Genomic DNA, 27,290 nt, shown 5'->3' on the forward strand with positions numbered 1-27,290 from the left:
TGATTGGACCAAACAAACAAATAAGAGGTAACCTATTTTATCTTGATCTTGGTGATTTCTCATGTTTTATTGCTCAAATGGAAGAAAGTTGGTTATGGTATAGAATATTATGTCATGTAAACTTTGAAAATATGATCAAGATAAGAAAATTCAAAAAAGTTAGAGGTAACCATAGTTTGAAGAAACTAGATGTTGGATTATGCAAAAATTGTTAGATTGGCAAAATGGGAAAGACTAGTTTTAAGAGCAAAAAATATCAATCTGAAGATGTCTTGGAAATTGTGCATATTAATTTGTGTGGACCCATTGGAATAGAAAGTTATAGTGGAGAAAAATTGTTTATTCTTTTTGTTGATGACTACTCTAGAATGATGACTGTTATGTATCGTAGAGAAAAGTCAAAAGCATTTGAGAAGTTCAAATGGTATCTCACAAGAGTAGAAAAAGAAATAGGAAAAAGATTGAAATTATTAAGATTAGGCAGAGGTGGTGAATTCATCTCCAATAAATTCAATAATTTCTACATTGAAAGAGGAATCAAAAGGCAAGTATCATCCCCTAGCACTCTTGACCAGAATGGAATAGCTAAAAGAAGAAACAGATCCATCATGGATAGTGCAAGGACTCTAATGATTGAAAAGAATGTTGTTATCAAATATTAGAAGGAAGCCATTGGCATTATATTTCATAGTTTGGACCAAGTATAATTAAAGAATGAATCTGCTAAAACTCCCTATGAATTATGGTATGGATACAAAGCCAATGTAAGTTACCTAAAAGTATTTGGCAGTAAATATTATATCTTAAAAGAGTCTAGAAAAGAAAAATTTGATGTGAAAAGTGATGAAGGTATATTCTTAGGATATTTTTGAAGAAGTAAGGCATATAAATTTTTGAATTTGTCTACTCATAAAATCATAGAAAGTGCCCATGTGAGAATCGATGAGTTTGTAGAAAAGACTGAAGATGAAAGTAAAAAAGAATGAAAAGATTACAAAATATTTGTTTACTTCAAACCTGATACTTTGCCAAGCATATTTAACAATAAGGAGGCTTCACCTCCCACATTCTTCATAGCTATTGAGTTGCAAGAAGTTCAAACTGAGTTACAAGGATGCAAGTCACATTTTGAAGCTACCAAGTCAATGCTTGTCGAGTCTGAATGACTCAAGCCTAATGTTGAAATTCAAAATGAAGATAATGCAATTCATTCAAAAGGCAAAGAACCTGTATTGGCTAAGTGTGTCAGAAGGCATCATGCACCTAATAAAATTATTGGAGATAAATCATAAGGTACGATGACAAGAAGAAAATTAAAAGGTACCTATTTACTTGTTCATTTTGAACCTAGAAGTATTATGGATGCTCTAGAAAGTGAAAGTTGAATTGAGGCAATAAATGAAGAAATAGAACAAATAGAAAAGAACAAAACCTGGACTCTTGTTTCTAGGCCTAAAGATAAGAATGTGAAATAGTTTGAAGGAAAATGGACAAGTATCAAGAAACAAAGCTAGATTAGTGTGTAAAGGCTATTCTCAAGAAGAAGGAATTGATTATGGTGAGACTTTTTCCCTTGTTGCAAGATTGGAAGGTGTTAGGACACTACTTGCATATGCAACTCACAAAGGATTCAAAGTATATCAAATGGATGTTAAATCTACATTCTTGATGAAGAAGTATACATTGAACTAGGAGGTTTTGTTGATCCTAACAAAAGGGACATGGTTTGTAAATTACACAAAGCACTATATGGTATCAAACAATCTCCTAGAGCCTAGTATGAAAGACTACATAGCTACTTGATACAAATTGGTTTCTAGACAACAAATGATAACAATAACTTGTACATCAAGGAAGGACCAGCCAACAAAATTGTGTTGGTAGAGATATTTATGGATGATACTTTATTTATAAGAAATGATGACCTATTGAAAAAAAATTCAGAACAAATGAACAAAGAGCTTGAGATGTCCATGTTTGGTGAAATAAAATTCTTTTTTGGATTGCAGATACAACATAAAAAAAATGGTATCTATATCACTCAATCCAAGTATATAAAATAGATACTCAAGAAGTTTGGAATGGAAGATTCATAACTAGTTGGTAACCCCATGTTTAATGGACTCAAGCTTATCACATATGACAACTCCAAAGAAGTAGATCAAACCTTATACAAATCAATGATTGAAAAATTAGAGTATGTAGTTCACATAAGGCTTGATATTGCCTTAGTAGTTGAGATAGTGGCAAGATTCTTAGCTAAACCTAGAGAAAATCACATGATGGAAATCAAAAGAATCTTGAGATATCTAAAAGGTACCAAAGAATATGGTTTATGGTATAAATTTTGAGGAAATATAGACCTAAAGGTATTTATTGATGCTTATTGGGTAGGAAATATTGATAATAGAAAAAACATAAGTGGTGGAGCTTTCTTTCTTGATAAAAGACTGGTATCTTGGACAAGCAAGAAGTAAAATTACACATCCCAATCCAAAGTAGAAGTAGAGTATGTGGCAACAATAGTAAATTTCTCTAACATTGTTTGGTTCAAACAATTGCTGGAAGGAATGAAGGTTGAAATCAAAAACATCAGTAGTCATGTATTGTGATAACACCAACACAATTAACATATCAAAGAACCTAGTGATGCATTCTGAACCAAATCACATTGCTATAAAATATCACTTTGTCAGAGAATTTGTGTAGGGCAAGAAAATCAAATTGAAATATGTCTATACAAAATAACAAATTGCATACATATTCACAAAGCCATTACCTAAGGATGCATTCTTGTATCTAAGAGGTAAGCTAGGGGTCATTCCCCTATATGAAGCTCACTAAATAAAGTTTAGTGATGCATCAACAAGAACCAATTCAAAGATCAATCAGTTGATGCAACATAATCAAGAGATTATTGCAAATGAATCAGTACTCAATGTACATTGCTACGAATTTGGCATGTGTTATCTTTGGCATGTGTTGTCAAAGAGGGAGAATTTTTCTATCATTATCTTTATCATTCTAAAATTTTGTAGTGGGAGAAGTTTGGAAAGAAGTTATACAGTTCCTTCATAAAGGGAGTATACAACATAAAGAAGAAGTTTTTGTGTAAAATGAAAGAGGGAGAAACTTTTTGTCAAAGGAAGTTCTATTCTCAAATTTCATTATGCTATGACATGTTGTGTTGCCATCAATGCCAAAGAGAGAGATTGTTAGATACAATTGATTAATTGTGTGTTCTCCTTGATGTTACAAAAATATTATATCAATTGATAGATAGTGCTTACTGAGCTCACTTGATCAGTGAAGATAGTTTTCCTTGTCTACCAAGTGTTTATAGGTTTACTCTGAATAGATGATAATGTCTACCAAGCTCACTTAGGCATCAAATAAATTTAGGTAGAAAAAAGTGTCAACCAAGCTCACTCTATTAACAAAGGGAAAGTTGGATAGAGTTAGCATTCACTGAGTTCACTTGATTACCAAAGTATTTTTACAAGTTTTTAGTGTTAACCGAGCTTCTATTGATTAACACAAAAAATTGTTCCAAAGTTAGTTTCTACCAAGAAGGGTTTGCTTATGAAGGTTTTATTTTATTTTTTCATATGAAGATTAATTATTTTATGTATTGATTCTAGCCAACTATGATGATGAATATTGGTTATTGTAACTTGAATTTGGGCCAACTTGACAATCTGGAAGGTATAAATAAAAGGTCAAGTTGAGATTTCTAGTGTGTGTTTGTAAGTATGTTGATTGAATTGAAAAGAAAAGAGAGGGGGCAAACTTGAAGGATAAGCAATTATCCTTGTGGAGTAAGAAAATTAATATTCAATCAGAAAGGAACAAGATTAAATAGAAAAGAGATCTAGATTCAACAATTTAGTTACATCACAATAAGGTCATTTCATTGTTACTCTCTAAGCATTGTAGCAGTGATCTAAAATCTCTTAACAGAGTTGGTTTGATAGCCAGTTGTAAATCCTCTAACAAAGTGGCAATTCCATTGAATTCTTTTAAGACCTCTTGCAAGGCCACTCCTAGGAAGGTGATTAAATCCTCTAACAAGGTCACACCTAACAGTGTGTTTTGCAACTTTTACTGAGGTTGGCTCCTAACATGGCTCACTTCAAAAGATTGAAAAGCAATAACTAGTTACATTGGTGGTTTTTACCAAATTGAGTTTCCATGTTAAATCTTGGTCTCATGTGTTCATTTTATTTTTCTTATGCTTGCAAATTAATTACTAATAATGTTTTAAGATCTGCTAAAAGTAATCCACTCTACATTTACCAAGTTACAACAATTTTTGTTTGTTTACTGAGGATCAGTAGCAATCGGTTTTCTCAGTGTAAATTTTATTGTTGACATGTAAGGGATCTGGGATTTATTTTAGTAGTAACTAATTCACCCCTCCTCTTAGTTACTCCTTTTGTATTTTCAATAGGATACCATGTTACCCTGTGTACAATTTTCTTTGTGATTTTCACTGGCTCATTATAAAACCATACATAATTATCATGAATTCTACTTAGGACCATCTTTATCCATTTAGTGTTAAAACCATTGGGGAAATCTAAGGCATGGGTTAACCCTTTTCTCTCTACATTATTGAATTCATCTTTCAATGCTCTATTTTCACATATTTTTGCATAGATTTCCCTATGCTCCATGTCTTCTATGCTACCCACCTTACATGTGTAGAAACATCTTATATATTTAATCATAATAACTTGAGGCGGTATCATCGATAACACACCAGATGGATCTTGCTTGTAAGCAATATTAGGAATGAATCTAAAGTTTGGTTGTTTGATCTCATTGCTTATCAGTTACATATTCAAAAATTATTTATCCTCTTTAACCTTAGGAGTTGAAGAACTAGATTCCATAATCTAAACCTAGGGTTTGCAAAAATTCAAAATCCACAGCTTGGCACACAATAAATATCTTTGTAAATCTATTGTGATGGTGTCGAGCGAATGTTGAATTCTACTTACAATTTCTTATAATGATCTCTTCAAATTTCCTTTCACTTTTTATGCTCAACTTAAAATTCAAATAATGTTAAATGAGTAGAAATTGATCATATAGACCTTAAAACCTCACATTTAATGGTTAGTGCTTACACAGTTGTAAGCTTGGCTTCAGTAGAGATTTTGACTCACTCAACTTCCATGAAGTTTCCTTTTTTTTTTATTGCTAAAAAAAAATTACGATCTTGGTCAACACTATCAGCTTGTGATATCTTGTCATCAACTAAAATTTTACTTAGTAACCTTAGCGAAACTTTTCATGCTTGATAGTAACATGAAAATTAACAAAACTTAAAGATTTCTTCTAGATTCTTAACAACACTTTGCATCTTTCTTCTTGAAAATATAATATTTTTAGAAATAAATCCTTTAGAACTAATGTATAGTATATCTTTAAATATCAGTGCAACACATACCTCTAGATTTCTTAATTGGAGGTGGTGTGTTCACCTTACCCATTGGGTGAAGTGATCCATGTAAACTTGATGTGATGCAATCTTCCTTTCTCTTCCATGTCTTGTTCATACCATCTTTGACATTCTCAATGTCTACCTTTCCTTTTCCTTTGTTGAACTAACTATTTTGTGCCTTTGACCTTGTTGAAAAATTCATACTTATGTAACTAGTCTTCAAACAACTAAAACATGTGGTTTGACTCAGCCATCTTCTGTAGTCACTTTTGGAATGTGTTCTTATGCAATTTTCAACAACATGTCCATACTCTTGACAATAGTGACAACTATATCTAGTATTGTAATCCAAATCATAACAGTTACCATTGTCCTTTACCTTGTCTACTTGTTTGATGTCCATTTAGGCTTGGCTCTACACTTATATTCTCTATGTCCATACTTCTAACAGTTATAGCACTATCTTTCAAATTTTTGTGTGCTTATGGTATTAGTTCTACATTCATGTGCTTGATGTCCTTGTTTATTGCATTTGTGGAAATAGCCCATGAATTTCTACTCAGTATTCTAATTCATAGTCTTGCTCCTATAAACATTAGCAAGATGACCTATCTTACCACAATTATGACAAGTAGGTTTGGAGTTCTTACCTTTTTTATTTCTTTTTTCACCCCTTTTGGATGATTCTCCTTGTTCATTAGTACTATAACCTAATCTAGAAGTGTTACTATTGGTTCTAGGGAATCTCATCAATTTCTCAAAGTACTTGATGGTTTCACTAGGTTTGTTGAAACTTTCAGCAAACTCTTTTTCTCCTTTTAGATCATTTCTTAGTTTTTCATTCCGCAACTTCAGCGTTGTGATCTCAATATTTTTTGCATTCAATTCATGAATTTCAATTATCATTTGGCTCAAACTTTCCAATTTCATGTTAGCATTCTTGGTTACCTATGATGTTTTCTCTTCTAGTCTATTGGTTAAAATCCTTTTGTCATCTTCAATCATGATTTTTTTCTCTTCAACTTTCTTTTTCTGCTCAATCACCTCACATAGAAATACTGATTGGACTTCTTGTTCTCTCTTAATATTTCTAACATCTTTAGTTAGGGTTCCATTGTTTTCCATTAGATCTACAATTGTTGCATCAAATTCATTGGTGTTTCGATCTACAAACAATTCAGTAGTGTCAATTTTTTGGTATTGTGTTTCATTCTCTTCAATAGTAATTTCCTTCCTTCTTTTCAATGATCACTTTAACTCATCTCTTGCTTCATTTAGACGATGTAGGGAAAGCTGTATTTCAATTGTCTAATTTTCAATAGTCTTTCCCAACTTGTAGACTTCCATCTTCAAAATCTTTCCTCAAAGCTACAAAGCTTTATTTTCTAGAGAACTAAGCTCTAATATCAATCATTGGAAATACAATAAGGAAGTAACTCTAAAATTTTCCACATATACATCTCACAATCTATGCATATAAACCAAAATATCAAATTAAACATATACATCCATAGCATGAAAGTAAATTATTCAACACATGTATGATAGAAGATATTTGGTTAGCCAAAAACCCTCCAAGGAGAAGTTAAAATTGGGGTGAGAATGACACCCACAAATCTTCACTACTAAAATAATAAAGTGTATTTAATGAAGGTTACAATGTTTAATCATGAAACATGATCTACCCTATGAAAGGTCTACCCTGTTAAAGACTTACAAGATTGTTAGATCTTAACCTATTAAAATATTTCAACACCCTGTTAGAAGTGTGTCTAGTAAGAGAACTTTAACTTATAATGAAGTAAGCACCCTATTATAGGATTTACAATAGCCTATTAAGAATACTCTATTAAAGGATTTGACTGATTCATTTATTAAAATGTCTCAGCAATGATCCTACAGTCAAAACTCTATTGCTTGATGTTAGATCACCTCTTTACTAATGTGTACTCGATCCTTTATAATTATATGTATCTTTGTTGTCTTTCGATTCCTTTCCTTTGTTCTCCTCTAATTGATTATACAGTGTAACTCAAATGATAACACATTAGTTAGCATGAATGCTCTGTTTGTGCATACAAACTCTCTTTAAGTCTCCTTAAGCATCATTGAAAATTTTAGGGTTTGTTCTCCTTAAGATGACCTAGGTGACTTAGGGTTAGGTATAAATCAATGATTGTGATTCACCCATATTGCTACTTAATCCTTTCCTTTTTCAAATTAGATGAACATAATGAATAGGTATTCACAATTAAGATTCATCCTTATCATCAAAGATCATAAAAAAATCCTTTGGTTGACCCAAAATAGAAGCTTTTTCTATTACAAATAACTATGACAAAATTGTATAACTTTGCACTTGAAGTCCCTAATGCTTAACATCAACTATAACTTCAACATTGTAACTTAGCCTATCAATGACTTCACATCCATTGATCACTCAACATCTGAGTTTCTTGATACATACTATCTACTTGACACTTGAGTGACTTGGCACTTACTAGTTACCTAGCTCATACTAAATATTCGTTGCTTGGCACATACTATCTAACAATTTATGCTCGACATGTATTACTTGTTTGGCATGAACTAAGTAAATTATTTAAGTATATTGTAACTCATATGTCAAAACCAATATGAGGTTAACAACATCACAAATTAAAGGAAAAGAGTATACTAATATTAGACTTGAATAGAAGTCAAATTAATATTTTAGAAATTAAATTAATATTAACATTTAATCTAATACTATAAATTGTTAGTGTAAAGAGTTAATTTAATTTAATTTACTAATTACCTTTACTCCCTCCTTAAGTTTTCCCTATATGTACTTTCATTTCCATTAAATTATTAGATATTAATTATTAGATGCCATTTACCTTTGTAGAAACCTAAAATTGTCCAAATACATGTATCCTGACCAATTAAATAGATATTTATTATTTATTTAATTACCCTACCTTTTAATTAAATAAATTTACATTTATTTAATTTCATTTGCCTTTCCTTGATTTAAATAAACCAAGGTTTATTTAAATCCTAACCTATCCCACTTGCATCTTGATCCTGAGAGATCCTAGCCCTTCATCTTGCATTGAATCTCAGCTATCCATTTCATATCATTTCTTATAAAAGGAGAGCTCTCTCCTCATTTCAACAAGAACCATCTACCTCATTGTCATACTACTAAATTTGTGAGCAACCACATCCCATAAGCAAGGAAATCATCAACCAGTTGGTGATTTCATGAGGTTTGCATTAGTAGATTAAGCTATTTTAATTTCATGTTATGCTTATTTACATGTTTATCTTCCATATTTTGAGGTTTGCATGATCATTTAGGAATAGGTGTTAGTTGCTTAATGTTTATTCTCTTATTACATTTTTATGCAGTACAGTGGGACTGACTTCACAGGTTGGAACTAACTATCTAATGTGCTTTTGAGTATTTTGTGAGCTTGTAGGTTGAAGAAACACTTCGAGATCAAATCTTATGAAGAGCCTCTAATCGAGCCATAAAGCTCATCATCACATTTGAACACATAAGGCAAGTTTTTTGACATAAAACACTATATTTTCTTATTGGTTTATTTCCAAGTTGTAGAGGTACATATACATTGAATATACTCTTCATTATTAGGAAAAAAAATTAAAAAATCCTTTGTTGATAAATAACTAGCTTTAAAAAAAGGGGGGGGGGGGGGGGTGTTTTCTTTATTTTATATTTTATTTTATTTATGTTTTAATTTTATTTTTTTTCTTTATTTGTACTTTTCTTTATATATATAAATTGTTTAAAGAAAAAGGGAGGGCATGTTAATCTAAATAGGGAAGGAAAAATAATTTTTTTTTAAAAAGGTGGGGGGGGGGGGGGGGGGGGGGAGGGGGCGGGTTGCCTTTATTTTTGCTTTATTCTATTTACATTTTTTTTAAATTAAAAAAATTGCTTTATTCTTGCTTCACTCTTTTATATATATATATATATATATATATAAATAAATTGTTAAAAAAAAAAAATGGGGTTAGTTTAAATGAGGTGTTAAAAATTGTTTTAGAAATTTTTTTTTACCTTTTTAGTCTAAGTAGGAGAAAAAAAATTTTTAAAAAAAATTAAAATTATTAAAAACAAAAAATAATTTAAAATAGTGTTGTTGTGTATGTGTGCGTGTAGGTTTCTTAGTTGCAAGTGGCACGACCACCACCCATGAGCGACGCAACTGCCGCCATGACCCCTGCTTCCTACCATAACCATGGCCACCTGCATTTTCCCTAGTTCTGCCACCCCCCATCCCTACTTGCTACCGCTCGACAACTCCCCATTCTTGTCTCCTCATTGCACCTTAGCTGTCGTAACCAAAACTCCTCCTCACTGCCTCCTGTCCACCCTGCAACTCTGCCAACACTCCCATGTAGCCCTCGGCTGCTCTGTGCTGAAACCTAACACTCCCCTTGCACTAGTCTTGGCTCCCATTTTCCACTCCCCACCTATAATGCCACTTCCATTGACACTACCGAATGTTTGGATTGACTTAGCCCAAAACCCTCCCTGGGAGCGTTTCTTCCCACTATGCATAGCCACCCCCACCGTCGGCTCCCTTCACTACCATGCACTGCCTACTCTCTTTGCCACCATTGCTTCACCTCCCTACTAACCCTATTCCATCGCCCACCACCGCTACCTCCTTCCACTTCCACCATTTCAAATCACCCCTCCACTCCTCTGCCACTACCCTACTCTGTCGCCTAAATAAATACTAAATTTTTTCTTTTTAAAAAAGATTTTTAATATAATGTTTCATTTTTTTTTTTAAAGAAAGGTTTTTTTTTTTAGACAATAACATTTATTTTTTTAATTAACCCTCCCAGATTTTTTTTTTTCAAAATATCGAAAAACAAAAAAAATTTGCCTAAGGTGCCTCTAACCATTAATTCTAATCTCGCAAGTCACTGATGTCATCACTGCATTAGTAGTCCACATGCCCTTCTTAGCCACAAGGAGCAACCTTTGTTTTTTTTCTCTTAACTTGAGCATGCGGACTCCATTTTTGAAAAATGAAATATTGCTGAAAATTTGATTCCAAGCCCATCATCATGGTGCTAGTTTCATGAGATTTTAATGTTGTTTAGATTCCTATTTTTTCTATCAAAGGCTAAACTTTGTGCTAACCTTTTCATTGCAGGGTTGTTTCACATTTTTCCTACGTTTTTGCTATCCTAACTTTGGTTTTTGAAAGGATATTTCCTCACTAACCATATTTCTTGCAAATTTTGCTTTAATTTTGTCTTGGGAATGAACTTGTATGCCTAAACACTCGTCTTGGAATGCATGGTTAAAGCTAAAATAACCTAACTCAATCTTGAATGCGTAGTTAATTGAACAAAAATTTTTCTTTGGAATGAAAGATAACACAATCTTGAATGTCTAAGGATCGACAAATATTGCAATACACATTTCAATTTGGTGCTTAAAATGAACAATCACTCAATCTTGAATGCATAATAAAAATTGATTCTTTTCTTATCGCATTTTCTTATGTTGATGACACTCGATTTACTTATGTTGGTGAACTCTCAATTTTTATGACGTTGTCAAATTGGAAAGAACATTGTATGTTTTAATCACACATGTCTTCAAAGTAGACTACAAAACCTAAAGTTTCATTGGGAAAAGAATGTCTTTTGAATACTGAGGCCACTTAGGTATTCTCTCCCCTCATGTCTTCGAGTGATATTGGGTGCACAAGAAATTAGTGGTCTTATTTTATTTTATTTTATTTTTAGGAGGCTTGTTTAGGGATTTCATCACCCCTTGGGATGACCTCAACTCCCATGTTCTAGTAGAGTATAAATAGTGGGAGGTGAATCAAAAGACGCCTCTCTTGGAAGTAAAATATTGTCACTCTTGGCTAAGCCCCAAAGAACTTTATACCTTTTGGAAGTGAAGGACGAGATTTGGGTTACTATCTTCCCTCAACTATGTGGTAGTATTTTATTTCATATATATATATTTGGGCCTCACATACCTTGCATATATCGAGGATGCCCTCTAGTTGATTCTTGTACATCCTTGTTGAAACCTTATAGGATTTTTGGTGTGTTTGACATTCTTGATTGTTTGAAACACACTTGCCTTGTATATATTTCCTTGTTTGATTTTGCATCTCAAATACATAAAAATCCAAAAACATCATAAAATCATAAAAATCCAAAAAAATCATAGAAGTCCAAAATCCAATTATTATTATTTATTTTTTTCAAAAACAACAAAAAGAAGTCTTGGTTTAGGTCCTCTTAGTCAAGTTTCCACAACACTTGCACGTCACTTCTTCTTTCCATCAAAGTCATCACCTTCATACATCTCTTGTCTTCATCATTCACACCATTCCTTGACGTCTTCATCATCTCTATTTGTCCACATCATTTCCTCATCTTCCTAATCATTCAATCTCATCCATAATCTTCATCCTAGTCATGATTCATTATCATTTGAATTCAATTCCCTTGGCCAATCTCATAATTCATCTGTAACTCAATCCTTCACATCGTCATCCTACTAATCCAATTCCTTGTCAAATTCAGCCATTTCTAATCAATTCTTAATTCAATCCATTTACATATTCATTCATAATCAATCTTTCTAGTTTCATTCAAGTCTTCTTCTAATTCAACATTGCATCAGATCTTCTACTTTGAACATAGGAGCATTATCATAAATATTGGACTTTAATTCAAATCTCACATTCACTTGTTTGAAATATCATAGAATTTTTATCTAATCAAATCAAACCATTATCCAATCATATCAATATCAATATCAAATCAAATCAAATTCAATCAAATAAAATCAAGTCCAATCCATTCAAATCCAATTCACACGAAGTCCAAATTGCTCCTAGTCCTAATTTCATATTCCATCCATCCTCAAATCTTTCATCAGTCTTCATCTCACATCTATGGATCTGAATTGGCTTAATCAAATGGTTGATGATCTTCAAAGACAATATAGAGTTCTACTTCCTGTTCAACCTATATATCAATTCCATCCCCAACACTTCATATCCAACTCTAATCCATCTCATGTTCAATATTCTTCTACCTTTGACAAGGGAAATCCACCTCATTATCTGTACACCATATATGATTCCATTCATAGCTTACACAATTCCTCCACCACAAATGCCCTTGCTAAGGAAATGGAATAACTAAAGAATTATCTCTTAGCAAGTCAACAGAAAGAGTCCACCTTCCATGCCATGTGTCCTCTTCCCTCATGTTTTGAAGATCCTAGTCCTCATGTCCCATCCAACCCCAACCCTCCATGCAATTCCTTTCATAATCCTAATCCTCCAAAAACATCATCCCCACCTCATAATGGGTTTTCCACAGCACTCTTGGCTAAGTGTAAAGAACAAGATGAAAGGCACCAATCACCCAAAGTCATACCCCCAATTCCATCTCAAGACCTTCCTCCAAAGCATGACATTATAGATTCCTCTTCTCCTCTAGATTCGAGCATTTCTCCATCTCATTATTTCCTTATCCCTCACAATCCATTTATCCCTCTTATTCCATCTCATGATTCCCTTCCTACTCAAGATCAAGGCATTTCATGTACCACACACCTTACCAATTCTACTTCATCTCATGAATTAGCATCAGTAGATCCTTCACTTCATGAAGAAGTTCCTTCCAATCCATCCACTAATATTCCTCCATGTCAAGATCAAATTACTCCATCTCATGGTTGCATTCCCTCCACTCCATCACATGATCCTATTCCATCTCATGATCCACTCATTCCACTACATTATCCTCTTTTAAGTCAAGATCAAAGAACCCCTTCATTTTCCCTTCATGATCCCCCTCCATCTCAAGATACTATTATCCCTCATAATCCCCCTTGCTATCCTAATCCTCCACATGATCCTATTGTACCTATCCAATCCACTCATGAGCCCCATATACCTAGACTCGCATCTTGTGTTGAAAATAATAAGCATCCCATTGAAGAAATAATATCTCAAGATGTTGGTACACCTTCCACTTCTTCCAACTCCACAATTCCTCCATCCAAACCCAAATGTTCCCATCCTTCATATTCCAAGTCCATTCTAGGTCCTTATATTCCATCCATTCTAGGTCCTTAATTTCCACAACCAAAACCTTCATCCCTTCCTTCCATTTTGGGTCGTTTCATACATCCATCCACCATATCCATGTTTTCAATGTCATCCCTTCATGCTCCTAATAAAGATCAACAAAGGCACACATCCTTGAATTCCTTCCAACATTCACCATCCATACACTCTCTAGCCCATTTATCCTCACACACCCATACCATGGTTGATGAAAGCAAGTTGGATGTCGAAGTAAAAGAGTATAAAGCTAAAAATCCAAAAAATTCCAAGGATCAACATGTCCCTTCTACAAGACATGTCCAAGCAAAGAAAAATATGATCCAAAACAAAATAAAAAAGCCACAATGGCTGAAAAGAGAAAATGCAAAATTTTTGTGGATCCCAAAGCTACTTAATGTAGCAATGAATCTCAAAGAAAGATTTCAAATGACATCCAATTCTACTAATCCAAAGGCTTCCCTCATGCATAAATCATCCTAGCTTCCATGTTCCAAATATGTTTTGGGTCCTTATGTACCCAAATCCACAATCCTAAATCCATCATCTCCTTCATCCATTTTGGGCCCCTATATGCCAAAATCCAAACTTACATATCCTCCACAATTTCCTCCTTTCTATCACCCTTCAAGGTGTGTACTATTGTCACAGAGGTTTTCACTCTTGTCCAAAGTTTTTACCTAAGGACAACCTTGTGAAACATGGAAACAACCTTGAAGCTGTGGGATTTGAGCTATGAGGTTGAGTCTCTAGAGAAGGCCAGCTTCCTTTACTATCAGGGTGCACCTAACTACTCTTGAAGAGGAAAAGGGAGAAGGCATGCATGAAAAGAAAATCTACCTATTCTAATATAAGGGGGCGATGCACCAAAATAGTGGGTTCAACCAATCTCTACCCATACATGCACTATTGAACCATCATGACACCAAAAGATATAAACATCCAAACTTGCTTTAATCTAACAATCACATGCAGATCAGAAAACCCAAATGAATGACACAAGGAAAAAGAGGATTCACTTATATGTCACCCACAGGCTAGAAGAGATACAGTCATGTAGATTCAAAATCTCTACAAAACACCAATGAGAGGCAAATAGTTCTTGCACTTTTACACTAATGGCTGAAGGAGATAAGGAAGAATGTCATACAGTTCAGAGGCAAAGGGAATTTACACATGAAATTGTAGAGCAATATTAGAGAAGTCAAAGAAGAGTCAACCTTAAAAAAATCTATAAAATTTTCCTTTATAGCTCAGGCATAATTGAGATGTCCTCTTATTGAAGTTACTCCACAACCACTACCATTAAGTCCTTCAGAGAATAATCATGCAAATATGAGAAAAATCCAATCTGAGTACAGATCCAGATGTAATGATATCTGATCTTCATTGGAATAGGGCACTGAGAAGATAGAAACAACACTATTAAATTTCCCTAACCAAGTAGATGGATCAGATTAGAGGGTTTTCCTGTGTTCACTGAGTTCAGCATTCATATAAGAGTGGTTGGCATTGATTACAAGGATCAGATTTTGCAAAAAACTTGATATCCCCTATTTCTTGGTTCATGAATCAGCATGATAAGTAGGTCAACCAAGTACTACACCCAGATTAGGCCATGTGGACCAACGATCTTCTTTCATTTTGCCACCTCGTAAAGTCTCCACACAGTTGACCATGTCCTGCTTACTAACTGTGCCACCTCCCAACCTAACCATGACTACCTTAGGAAACTACAACCTTTACTGCCAAACTCTAACTGTTACTACCTCCACTAGGCCCATTGGGACACATGTTGATAAGGTTCTTTATCACATTATATAAAATCCTCATAGCTTCATAATGTAGGAAAGCCCTGATCGTTGATCTCTGTGAGATCAATGGTAGAGAAGGACTCTCCATAATACTGTGCTTGCCCCCTTGAAATTCTTAAGCATCCCATTTAGCAACCACCCTGGCTGCACCTTGGTGACCCACACAAGAAATAGGTCCCACAGAGACATATGGCAGCGAGGTGCTTTCCTCCATTACTTAAAGTCTTTGTATCTTGATAATGCAGGAAAGCCTCGATTGTGGATCTATGAAGATCTGACGGTGATTAAAACTCATGTCTTGTAGCTCACTAAGGAAAAGAACCATCATGATGTCATCTAGACACGCGTCACGAAAATTCTTCCTCACATTATTTAATCTTCTTGTAACTTCATCTTGCAAGGAAGCACCAACCCTCGATTAGCTTGCATCGGACAGTGCATATAACTTGTACTTTTTGAACTTGTATGAATATCCTTTGTGATATCATCCAAACATGTGTCACCAGGTGCTTGTCCACATTGCTTAAAGTCCTTGCATCTCTATATTGCAAGCAAGTGCCAACTGTTGATCCCTGAAGATCTGATGGTGGAAGGTACGACTAGGAACATGTGACAGTGTGGGACAGGTTTCACCAAAGCACTTCCCTGCATTGTCAAAAAGTCTGACAGAAGGTAAAATGCAGAAAGCAGGCGCCAATAGAATCACCAACTCACCAGCCACCTTGTCTACCCTTTGTAGCACACAAGAGAAGGCAGACCCACCTACCACATGTTGTTAAGGGGCTTCCCCACATTTTTAAATTTTCATGTAGCTTTAGAATACAGGAATGCGCCAGCCATAGATTTGAACCAGATCTGACGGTGTGAGAAGTTGCAAGCCAGCATAAGAAAAATAGGAAATACCATAGGTTTTTAATGTTTTATTTTTTTGATATTTCCCAGGCATTTAAATACTATTAAAAATAAAAAGTGACCATTGGGTTGGCTAACATTTGAATTCAAATTTTGGTGGGAGGCAAAATGGGTAACATGTGCCAATGACGATCTTTCCACCTCTTTCATCCTTCCAACCTATCACCCATCAACCATGTATTCTTCCCACCCACTCCACCCCTTTAATTCAAACCTTTCCATAAGTCATTGTGCTCCATTCCCTATCCTACCAAGATCTATGAGAAAATAATAAAAATTCCTTGAAAATAATAAAAATTTAAAGAAAATAAAAAATATCAAGGGATACCATTAATATGACTAGATGCTTGAGTCATGCTTTCATTATCCTATCATATATCCATTGTCTTCCACTTCCACTTATCCCTTCATTCACTTTCCCTCTTCCACTTGCACTCTACATTGGGGGCAAGCTCTATCCATACCAAAATTTCATAAATATCTTCCATACTTCCATCTACCATTCATTATTCGCTTCCATCTTTGATCTTGACTTTTACATTCTATTCATCCATCCATATGCACTTTTCATATCCCTTGCACATTAACCATAAATTTTTCCTACATACGTCCATAATACTTCCATATATTTGATCTTTACATGCTATTCAAATCTTGCATTCCATAGTCCCCTTCATGTTCATCCATTTTCTATACTCCTGCATACTTCCATTCCCCTTTCCCTTGATCTTGGTTTGCCCTTCCATTTCATCCACTTCATATTGCACATGTTATCCATACTCTCCATATCATTACCCCTTTTCCATACCCTCCCTCCCATACCCCTTATTCACTCCACTTTCCTACCCATGCTCATGATCACCATTAGAGACACCATACCAAAATGTTCATACATGCTTTGGAAGAGAACATGCCTTCCCTTCCTCTGTGTGATAGCCTTCATATCACCTTTCCTTTTTCATGCATCCTTTCCCAACATGATTTCTTCCATTTTCCTATCCTTGGTATGGGCATTTGGACTCCTTCAAAACATGGACCTTGGCTCTACATTTTTTGCTACCATATCATTTGGCCACACATATCCTTTCACCATTCCTTTCATCCATTGACTCGCGTTGCTTTTCCTCCATTTACCATACCTTGGCTATCCCTTGTCATTGGTTTCAATTCATTCCAATCCATTATATCCCATATTCATTGAATCAATGCATTCCCAATGTATTATATCCACATCTGTGCATATCACATTCAATCTAACTCTTCCACCCCTTCAATCAATTCATTTATCCTCCATTTGCATCAATTTTCCATTCTTTTAATTCATTCACATCAAATCAATTCTAATCCATTCACATCCAATCAATTTCAATTCTAATCCCATCATTATTCATCCTATCAACATCATTCTTCCAATCTCATCCATGTTCATTCTTCTATTCACCATAAAATCAAAAAATCAAAAAATAATCACTATGCAATCAATCTAATATTGCAATCTTATACATCAATCCCTAACCAATTCATCAATTTGACCCAATCAGCTGATAATCCATTCACAATGTTCAAACATTATCATGGGATTAATCATTCCCAATCCTTGGATATGCATTACACTTATCATTAGCTTTTCCATCCTTAATCAATCATCATCAATCCATTAACTGGTTTTCAGCTTGACTAGGGGCAAAATGTTGATTTGCTTTTGGTTTTTTGTGCATGATTGCTTGTTACTTGTTTGCATTAGTTTTTTTTGTATTTATCATGGTCTTTGCATCCTATTGACCGTAGTAATCATGGTCTTCCATATCATGGTTTCATAAGGCATATGGTTTTATTAGACCCCTAGTTTTCATGTACTTGACACATTGTCATTTTGGTTCCTCATATCTTGGTGCATAGTGTTAAATACAATATCAAACTTAGGTTGTTCAGACCATTGTAGCATAACTTTATCATTTTTCCCCTCCTTTCCATTGTCTCATCCATTTTGAGAGAACATCTGTGTTCTCCTAACTTGCATGTCCTCTTAAGGGGCCATACCTTTCCATCCTCTTCATCCTTCCTCATCCTTCCATGACTGGGGCATCATCCTACTAGTGTTATCGTCCCATCTGCTATATTTTGTTCTTCTTTGATATAACATTACTCATGCTATATCAAAGAGGGGCAAAATGTAGACACCTACAATTGTCCAAATACACATATCTTGACCAATTAAATAGATATTTATTACTTATTTAATTGCCCTACCTTTTAATTAAATAAATTTACATTTATTTAATTTCATTCACCTTTCCTTGATTTAAATAAACTAAGGTTTATTTAAATCCTAACATATCCCACTTGCATCTTAACCCGTTTCACTTTAATTAAGTACTTTATTTAGTTGATTAACCCCTTTTCTAGTCCAACTAGGAATTAAATATTAAATTTAATCCTATTTGAGCACATGGCTCCTAATTTTAACCCTCACCTAAGCTCACTTTCCTAACCTAACCCATCATTATAAACCTACCCACTTCCTTAATCACACTTACTTTTCCTAATCACCTTGCTAAACCACTTTTAATCCTAAGTGTGTGCTCACACATATGTGAGGAATGCTCACACATGTGTGAGGAACAATCACATTTCCCACACCCCTCAGGCCTTCCATGCCTCTTACGTGCCTGTCCCCCTTCACTTCAAAGTCAAGTTGTCTCACACATGTGTGAGAAACCATGCTTCTCACACCTCTTACACTTGTTACTGATATGTCACCATCAAAATTTTCTCACACATGTGTGAGCATATTTCCTTCTTTGAATTGGTCAAAATCCTAATCCACATGCAGTCTACTTGGCCTCCACCTCATGGACACCTCATTTATCCTGAGAGATCCTAGCCCTTTATCTTGCATTGAATCTCAGCTGTCCATTTCATATCATTTCCTATAAAAGGAGAGCTCTCTCCTCATTTCCATAAGTGCCATCTATCTCATTGTCATGCTACTAGATTTGTGAGAAATCACATCCCATAAGCAAGGAAATCATCAACCAATTGGTGATTTCATGAGGTTTGCATTAGTAGATTAAGGTATTTTGATTTCATGTTATGCTTATTTACATGTTTATCTTCCATATTTTGAGGTTTACATGATCATGTAGGAATAGATGTTAGTTGCTTAATGTTTATTCTCTTATTACATTTTTATGTAATACAACCTCTTAGGCTTTCCCTTTGAGGTTTTTTAGTCTCCTTCTATTAGGATTGATCAATTGTAAATTCCATTCATTATTTTTAGTCTAATAATATAATTTTCTATATTCTTAGAGCAAAACCCTTGCCTCTTCTTTGAATGCAGGTGTTCTTTGGGTTTTATGTATTTGCGGTCTTTCGATTCCACTTGTGAGGTCTATTTGGCATCAAAGTGCTTTGAAAATTAGAGATCCCCTATTTTTATAGAAAATATCAAAAATAGTCAAATCTATTCTATTAAACCCTCATTCTTCTTTTTCTCCAAATAAGAACAAGCTATAGTAAGTTAGGTTCTTATACCACCTCTTTAGAGGGTGGTTCACTATAGGATGTTCTCTTGGTTCTAACCATTTCTATAAACCTCTTGTCTATCTTTTAAATTTGTCATTCTATGCAAGTCCTACACCAGTAAACTATAATGCAAGTTGTTTAAATTAAAACTATTCAATGACCATGCCTACATTTTGTCACAAACATGGAAGGCACTAGAAAATTCAGTTTAATTTGGCATTTGACTTGTCAATTATATTTACCTAGAGAGCATCTTTGCAACATTTGGTCATAGAGATCAAATTCCTTGTTTGTGCTTCTACACTTTCCATAACATTTGCTAGAGTACTCTAATCATAAAATGTCAGAATTCTCTACAAACATGACCATTACTTGATGGAAATATTTCTATCAAATCAATATTTATGAGTCATATAAACAAAAATTCAAGGTATGTTGTCTAATCTTTTACATTTGCATAATGTATACTTGGCTATTCCATCTACATGTATATAGATGGAATAAAAAAGTGGAAATACTATGTTTTTGGGTGGTGTTGATTGTTCGAATGCATTGGTGTTCTTACATCAGCAAACACCAAATGGGGGTATGGAAGTTGCTAGAGGGATTTGGTATTGAAACAAAAAAATACAATTCCCCAAAATTCTGTGCACACAATATAGTGGCTTCCATCAATAAAAAACCAAACTACCCAATATATCTAAATTACCCCAAGAAATAACATACATAACAATAAACCCAAAAGTTGACCTAGACTTAAAATCACAAAACCCTAAAAAATAGATTAATCCCAAGAAGATAAATTTGATTGAATATACTTACACCTTCTACATGTTTTTGACATATTTTCATTTAAATTGCCCCAACTTGATCCATTCCTTCCATCTCTAAAATTTAGTCAAAACTTTGTTTGTGAAACCTTGGATCCCAACAAAATTCAATGTAACATTATTCAAATATTTTTTAAAAACATTAAAACCTTATTAAAAATTGTAGGGGTTGTAGTTTTCCTAGTGTTGATACTATTAGGAAGTTACATAATGAGTTTAGTTTGAGAAGAGTTCATTTAAAAATCCAATTTTTAAAATTTTTTTTTCTAAATGAAACAATAAATCTAAGGCCATCCAAGGCTCTAAATCCATAACTTATTAGGAGAAATGTGATACATATTCACCACTTTTGTTGTGAATAATGGCACATGGGGAGTAGATTGTTGATAAAAAATGTTTGGCAGTATATAAGGGGGAAGGTAGGAACTTCAAAAACTAAAAATGAAATAGCACTTTCTAGAATTTTATTAATGGAACTTTTTAATTTTTTCTTCTTATGATGTCAATAATTCCTTGCATTTCTATAGAAAATTTGAATTTTCTAGATTTTTTAACCAATAACAAATTAAGAAATTTATATGTTTCAATTAGTAAAAATTAAAATTAATAATTAAGTAGAATTTAAAAAAAAAAAAAATAATACTTTGTAATCATTGGTTAGCTGACTTGGTCAAAATTAAAAAACTAGACTAAATGGTTGCATTAGTTATAGAGCTAAACATTAGTAGAGACTTGAGCTCAAAGGATGAGTTAATAGGTATTTAAAATAAAATATAAAATGAATATAAATTAATGTGAATAAATTAAATCAAAATTAATTATCATTTTTTTCAAATATAATTTAATGTGAATAAATTAAATTATAATTAATTAATTTTCTAAATTTTTGGTTATTTAAAAACAAATGCCTTATATATTATATTCTAACATATTTTAAACAAATATTTTACCCCATTCAATGTGCAAGAACTTGTGGGGAATAGGGAAAGAGACCCCTAATATTGCCTAGGACATTTATGTCATGATTACAAGTTTGGGCATTTGCCTTTGTTTTAACAAAGGTATTTGAGAGGCTATACCCTCCCTTACATTTGAATTAGTTTAGAATCTATTTACATAATTTCTTCACTTGCTCACTTCGGGTTGACTTATTTTTTCTCCATTGCTTGCTTCAAGTTGACTTAATTTTTATTCATAATTTTTAAAGTATACCTTTCTTACATAAAATTGATGTATATACATTAATGGGATGCTTTATAAAGGTTTGCATGAGAACTTTTTAATCAGTCATTTTCCTTCTTTAGAGAAGATCTTTCTAGTCCAATTCACTAGTTTGATATACCAACTTGTTATCTTGCCTTCTTTTGGTACTAAATTTCTTAATTCCTTCTCTTTAGATTTCCTACATCTCAAAATATGTACTTCAAGCTCATGATTAAGGGTTGATTTCCAAATACCAATAGGATCAATATTTGACACATACGATTGATATCTCTATCTATACCCTTAATTTTTTTTACTTGAAATAATTCTATATTTTGATTAGAAGAAATATATTACTCATAACAAGTTCAAAAACATAGTGCTTTCTACATTTATCATGATTTTCTTACTTTTATTTTATAATTTATATCTTAACTTGTGTTTTATGTGGTTAAGATTTGTGTATTTTTATGTTTACAATAGTTTGAAGATCTTAGTTAGAATAGCCTTTCTTTTTTTTAATTTTGGATAAGAAATACAAGGGATTAGTGTATCTACTAAATTTACTCTGATTTCTTGGAAGAAATTCATACTAAGTTAGAAAGACTGTTAATCATGGAACCCTTGGAAGGGTATAGCCCATTAAATTCCTTAATTACTAGACCTCAAATGACATTGATGTATAACTGCTAAAAAAGAAAGTAAATTAAAAGTGAGAAAGTTTAAGAGACATCCTAGATAACAATACTTTTGTTCAGATTATATCCAATTTTACTAAGCTTAATTTAATTTCTTCATTTGTTATTGTAGAAATGTTCTTAATGAAAATATCCTCTCCATCAATGCCTACCATTTGCTTCTTTATTTTCTTCTTAGTATATATGTTCAATCCTAAGTTACATAAATTTGTCAATTAGTAGTAGAACATATTTTAGTTTCAAATTGAGGATCCAATTTTTCTTAAAATATTTAAAATAATTTGAGACTCCACTTCTATGATTAATTTATTGATACCCATCTCTAGACTAATCATAAAAAGTTTTGTCATGATTTATAATTATGCAATATTATTTGAGATTATCCCTATAGGTTGCCGCACTTAGCTATCTATGAGTTATAATATAAATGAATGATACAAACTATATTTGCACTACCTAGTTAACTCTAGAAGCACCATCAAAGTTTACCTTCACTAATCCTTTTGTTGGTATCTCTAGCTATTGTTTTCTATTGGTGTTAAACACTTAGTCATTTGCAAGGCAGAGTTAGATAGTCATCACTATGATCAAGATACTCTATATAGGCTGAGTCATATACATAAGTAAGTATGCACTATGTTATTCTATACGAACTGAGTAAGTGTATGGTCACCAAGTATTTTCTATACAAGATGATCTCAACAATGAATAGGTAGTTTCAAGCATACATTTGTTGTGTTACGTAGTATGTGTTGAGCACAATATAGATTGAGAAATATCAATGTTGAGCATCAAAAATTAGTAAAGGTTGAGAAATGGAAAGCTTACATAAACATTAGGAATGAAATAGATTTTGAGGTAAAATATTTTTAGGTAACTTGGAAGGAACATTTAATATATTTAGACATTATTGTACAGATATTTACACATTTATGTCATGGATCACAAATCTCTATGTGTCATGGTCAATGATTTAGATGAAGAGACAAAATATGGAAGTATCTAGAAAAACTCTTTATATAACTCTTTAAATAGAAAAGTTCTTAACCTAGATCATGTGGTGATGTATGGAAATGAGATGAAAGAAGAAGAGTGTGTATGTAAACACATAGTAATATGCAAATATTGAAGTGAAAGATCGAGACCAAATCATAAGTCAATAGAAGTACTTTTTAATCTCTTTATAGAGAAAGTGACCTATTTAGAGAAGTGAAGAGGAAGAAAGGAACTATCACATCATAAGAGAGGATCAATTAGGAAGGAGAAGACTCGAAATATGCTTACAAAGCATATTGAGAGTTAGGTACTAAATAGTTCTAATCAAATTGAATTAGGGTAAATCTCTTAATGAAGTGGTCTTAATAGATCTTTGTAAATATCTTGACAGAGCCCTTACTTTCTTGTGTGTGTCAAATATTCTAACAATGTGAGACCTAATAGTCTCAAAGTTTTTTAATAGGGTAGAGACCTCATAGGGTAGATCATACAAATTATGATCAAACAAACACTAATAGGTTAACTTTATTACTATAGTAACAAATATTTATGGGTGTCATCCCTACCCTAGTTTTACCTTCACCTTGGAGGGTTTCTGGGTAACAAATATTGTGTTATGTGCTTATTTTCATGCATGTGATAGATCAAATTTACATGTTTCAGTAAGTTTATTATTACAATTTTTACATGCATAAGTTAAGTATTGAATGTGTGAATGAATTTTTGAAAAGTAAAAGTGCTTGAGATTTTGATTCACACTACCCACCATCCCCCCCCCCCCCCCCCCTTATGAGTATCTTTTTATCCTATTTATAACTTCAAAAATTAGTATCAAAGCATTAATTCTATGGAGATTAGATCTTGGAGATGGAGGATTTTAAATTGGACAAGGTTATTGTCAATCATGTGATCGATATCCAAGTCATACTATAGAAACTTGAAAAACAAAGACAAGATATAAAGAAATACTTGAAATGGAGAAAGTAATTGGCTATCCAGGATAAACAATTTTCCAATGAAGAAGTTGAGACTAGAGGATTATTTGAATTAATCAATCCAAATAACAAATCATATATAGGTCTACTTGAAAAGAAAAATATAATGAATGAATAAATAAGAGGACTGAAAAAAGAACATGAAATCCAATGAATAAGACTATGTAAAGTGATTGAACACAAGAAGAAAGCTAAAGAAGAGATGACTATGGATGATGAAGACAAAAGAGTAATGGCTATTAGACTTGAAGAAAGGATATTAGATGTACATAAGCTCACAAACACTCAACTAGATGTAATGAATCAACTAGTGCATGAAAATTAGGGAATTGAATCATAAGGATGTCAAAATTAAAAATCTCAAATCATAGGACATACTAAAGAATGAACTAAAAATTGATAAGGATTGCTTGAAGAAATTCAACAAAAAAAAAGAAACAATGAAATAATTTGAATAAATAATGAATTCATCTAGCAATTTTGATGGATCAAAACATTTATACACTGAGCAAGGAGAATTGTCTAGGAATGGAGAGCTAGGGAATGCAAAGTCAAAGGAAAAACCAACATGATATCACTATGGAAAGCTTGGTCACATTGCAAACACTTTTTGAAGAAAATATGGTATGCAAAATCCTAAACCTAAATTTACTAGTTACTACTTTTACTATAAGAAATAAGGACATCAAATATATGAGTGTAGATCAAGAATGAGGAAAGCATTTACTACATCTAGATTTGAAGGATATTGATATAACTATCAAATGTATGGACATAGAGCATATGAATGTAGATCTTAGAAAAAATCTTATTAGACAAATCAGAGGCAAAATTATGTACCTAACAATGTTCCAAATTTTACAAGTTTGGACATCTAAACAAAAATTGCAGGACTCAAGTAAATTTAGTAGATCAAATAAAATACAATGCAAAAGGAAATGTAGACAATAAACAAGTAAAGAAGGAAATGAAACAAAAATGGAAAAAGAGAGTAGAAGATGGAAATAGTGGAACAAATGGAGTTGAGGTCACCTAATCCAATGGCTTCTAGAAGGTGATCATATCTTCTCAAACTAAGAGAGAAAGGCATGTATGGAGCCATAAATTTAATTGATATATCATACATCAGCTCTTGACATGAAATTTGTCAAAAAATCATATTTCCATATATGAAGATACATAATAACTAATTTCCAATCAATAAAATGTCTATGTTGACTGAGCATTGCAACATAGACTAAGCATTTTAGAATTTAAATGATAGAGACAGAGTGATATAGAAGAGACCAAACTATAAATAAAAGACCTAGTTAAAAAGGCATCAATATCAACCAAGATAATTGGCTTTTACCTACCTGAGTACACAACATTAATGGAGACCCTAAATCAATCAAAAGTAGGTATATATCAAATTTTGAAGACATCATCTCATACCTTGAATACATATTTCAAGAGAATAGAGTGATTTGGAAATTTGAATAGCTAGCAAAAGATTTCAAGAGCAATTTGGATGAGAAGCCTGAACAAGTGAAGATCTAAATTGTGTTGAGTAATTTAGGGAAGAAAATAGAAGATATGGAAGCTTCATCTATAGAAGGAATGAGCAAAAAGGTTAGTTAAATCCAACTATTGAAGAGTGATGCTTGCCCTCCACCAAAGTGTTGTGCTATTCTAGAAATTGCAATGAAAAGGGATTTAATGGGTGTGCTGTCCTTGATACCACCCAAAGTTATCTTGATCCATGATGTTAGAAGATATTGTATGTGCAAAATTAGAGAAGTATGAGATTATGGGATTAGAGAAGCATATGAGAAGCTATGTAATGGAGAAATCTTGAAGGATAAAGTTAGAGTTATTGAAAGAAAAGGGTTAAATCGTACCATAGAATTCCCAAGAAATTTCAAGATTGAATGGATTACAATTTTTTTGAGTAGAATCCATGATATGTAGTATTATTGGTTACAAAATGGACCTATGGAGATCATGAAGAAAATGATTCATAAAGTTATAGGCTATTCAACCCTAGATAAGAAGAAAACCATGTGATGCTTGAGTCCAAAGGAAGTTGAGGCAAAAAAAGGTTCCAAGTGGAATGGATGAGCTTTATCCATTAAAAATATTTTTGATCCACTAATTGAATTTTTTGTGAGGGTTATAACTAAAAACATTTACCAGTCAAGCATACCAAACAGTGTGTCATGTATGAAAATGGATAAAGCATGGAAGATAGTGATGAAAGATCATGAATATGATCTTGTGAAGCTACAAAGTCTACAACTAGTAGAGAATATGTCATATATCAGAAAAGAAAAGAATTCAATGTGTAAGTTTGGATCCCTCATTGTATGTGTTTTATTTTATATCTAGAGATAGTTTGTTGGTGTTGGTGATGTTTTTTGGGAACAAGACAAACTAGTAATTGGATAGATAATCAAATACATTACTCAAATTAGGAGCACATTTTGAGAATGTTATGGATGCTTAGTTTGAGGAATTCAGGAAAAGAATGACTTAGATGAGGATGAGGATACCTAAAGAATTGGTTACAAGATATTAAAATGACATATATTTTATTGTAGATATAGACAATATATTTGTACAAATAGTGAAGCCGTGGAAGGCTTGGTTACAAAGTTTTGATTATGAAATTGATAGTGATTGAGTGAGTGCAAACATTATGCACTGTTAAAAGAAGAAATTGACATTAAGGCTGAATATTTTGGAAAATAT

The sequence above is a fragment of the Cupressus sempervirens genome, chromosome 7, assembly GCF_028749045.1.
Source record: "Cupressus sempervirens isolate cs-2001-9-10 chromosome 7, ASM2874904v1, whole genome shotgun sequence".
NCBI lineage: Eukaryota > Viridiplantae > Streptophyta > Pinopsida > Cupressales > Cupressaceae > Cupressus > Cupressus sempervirens.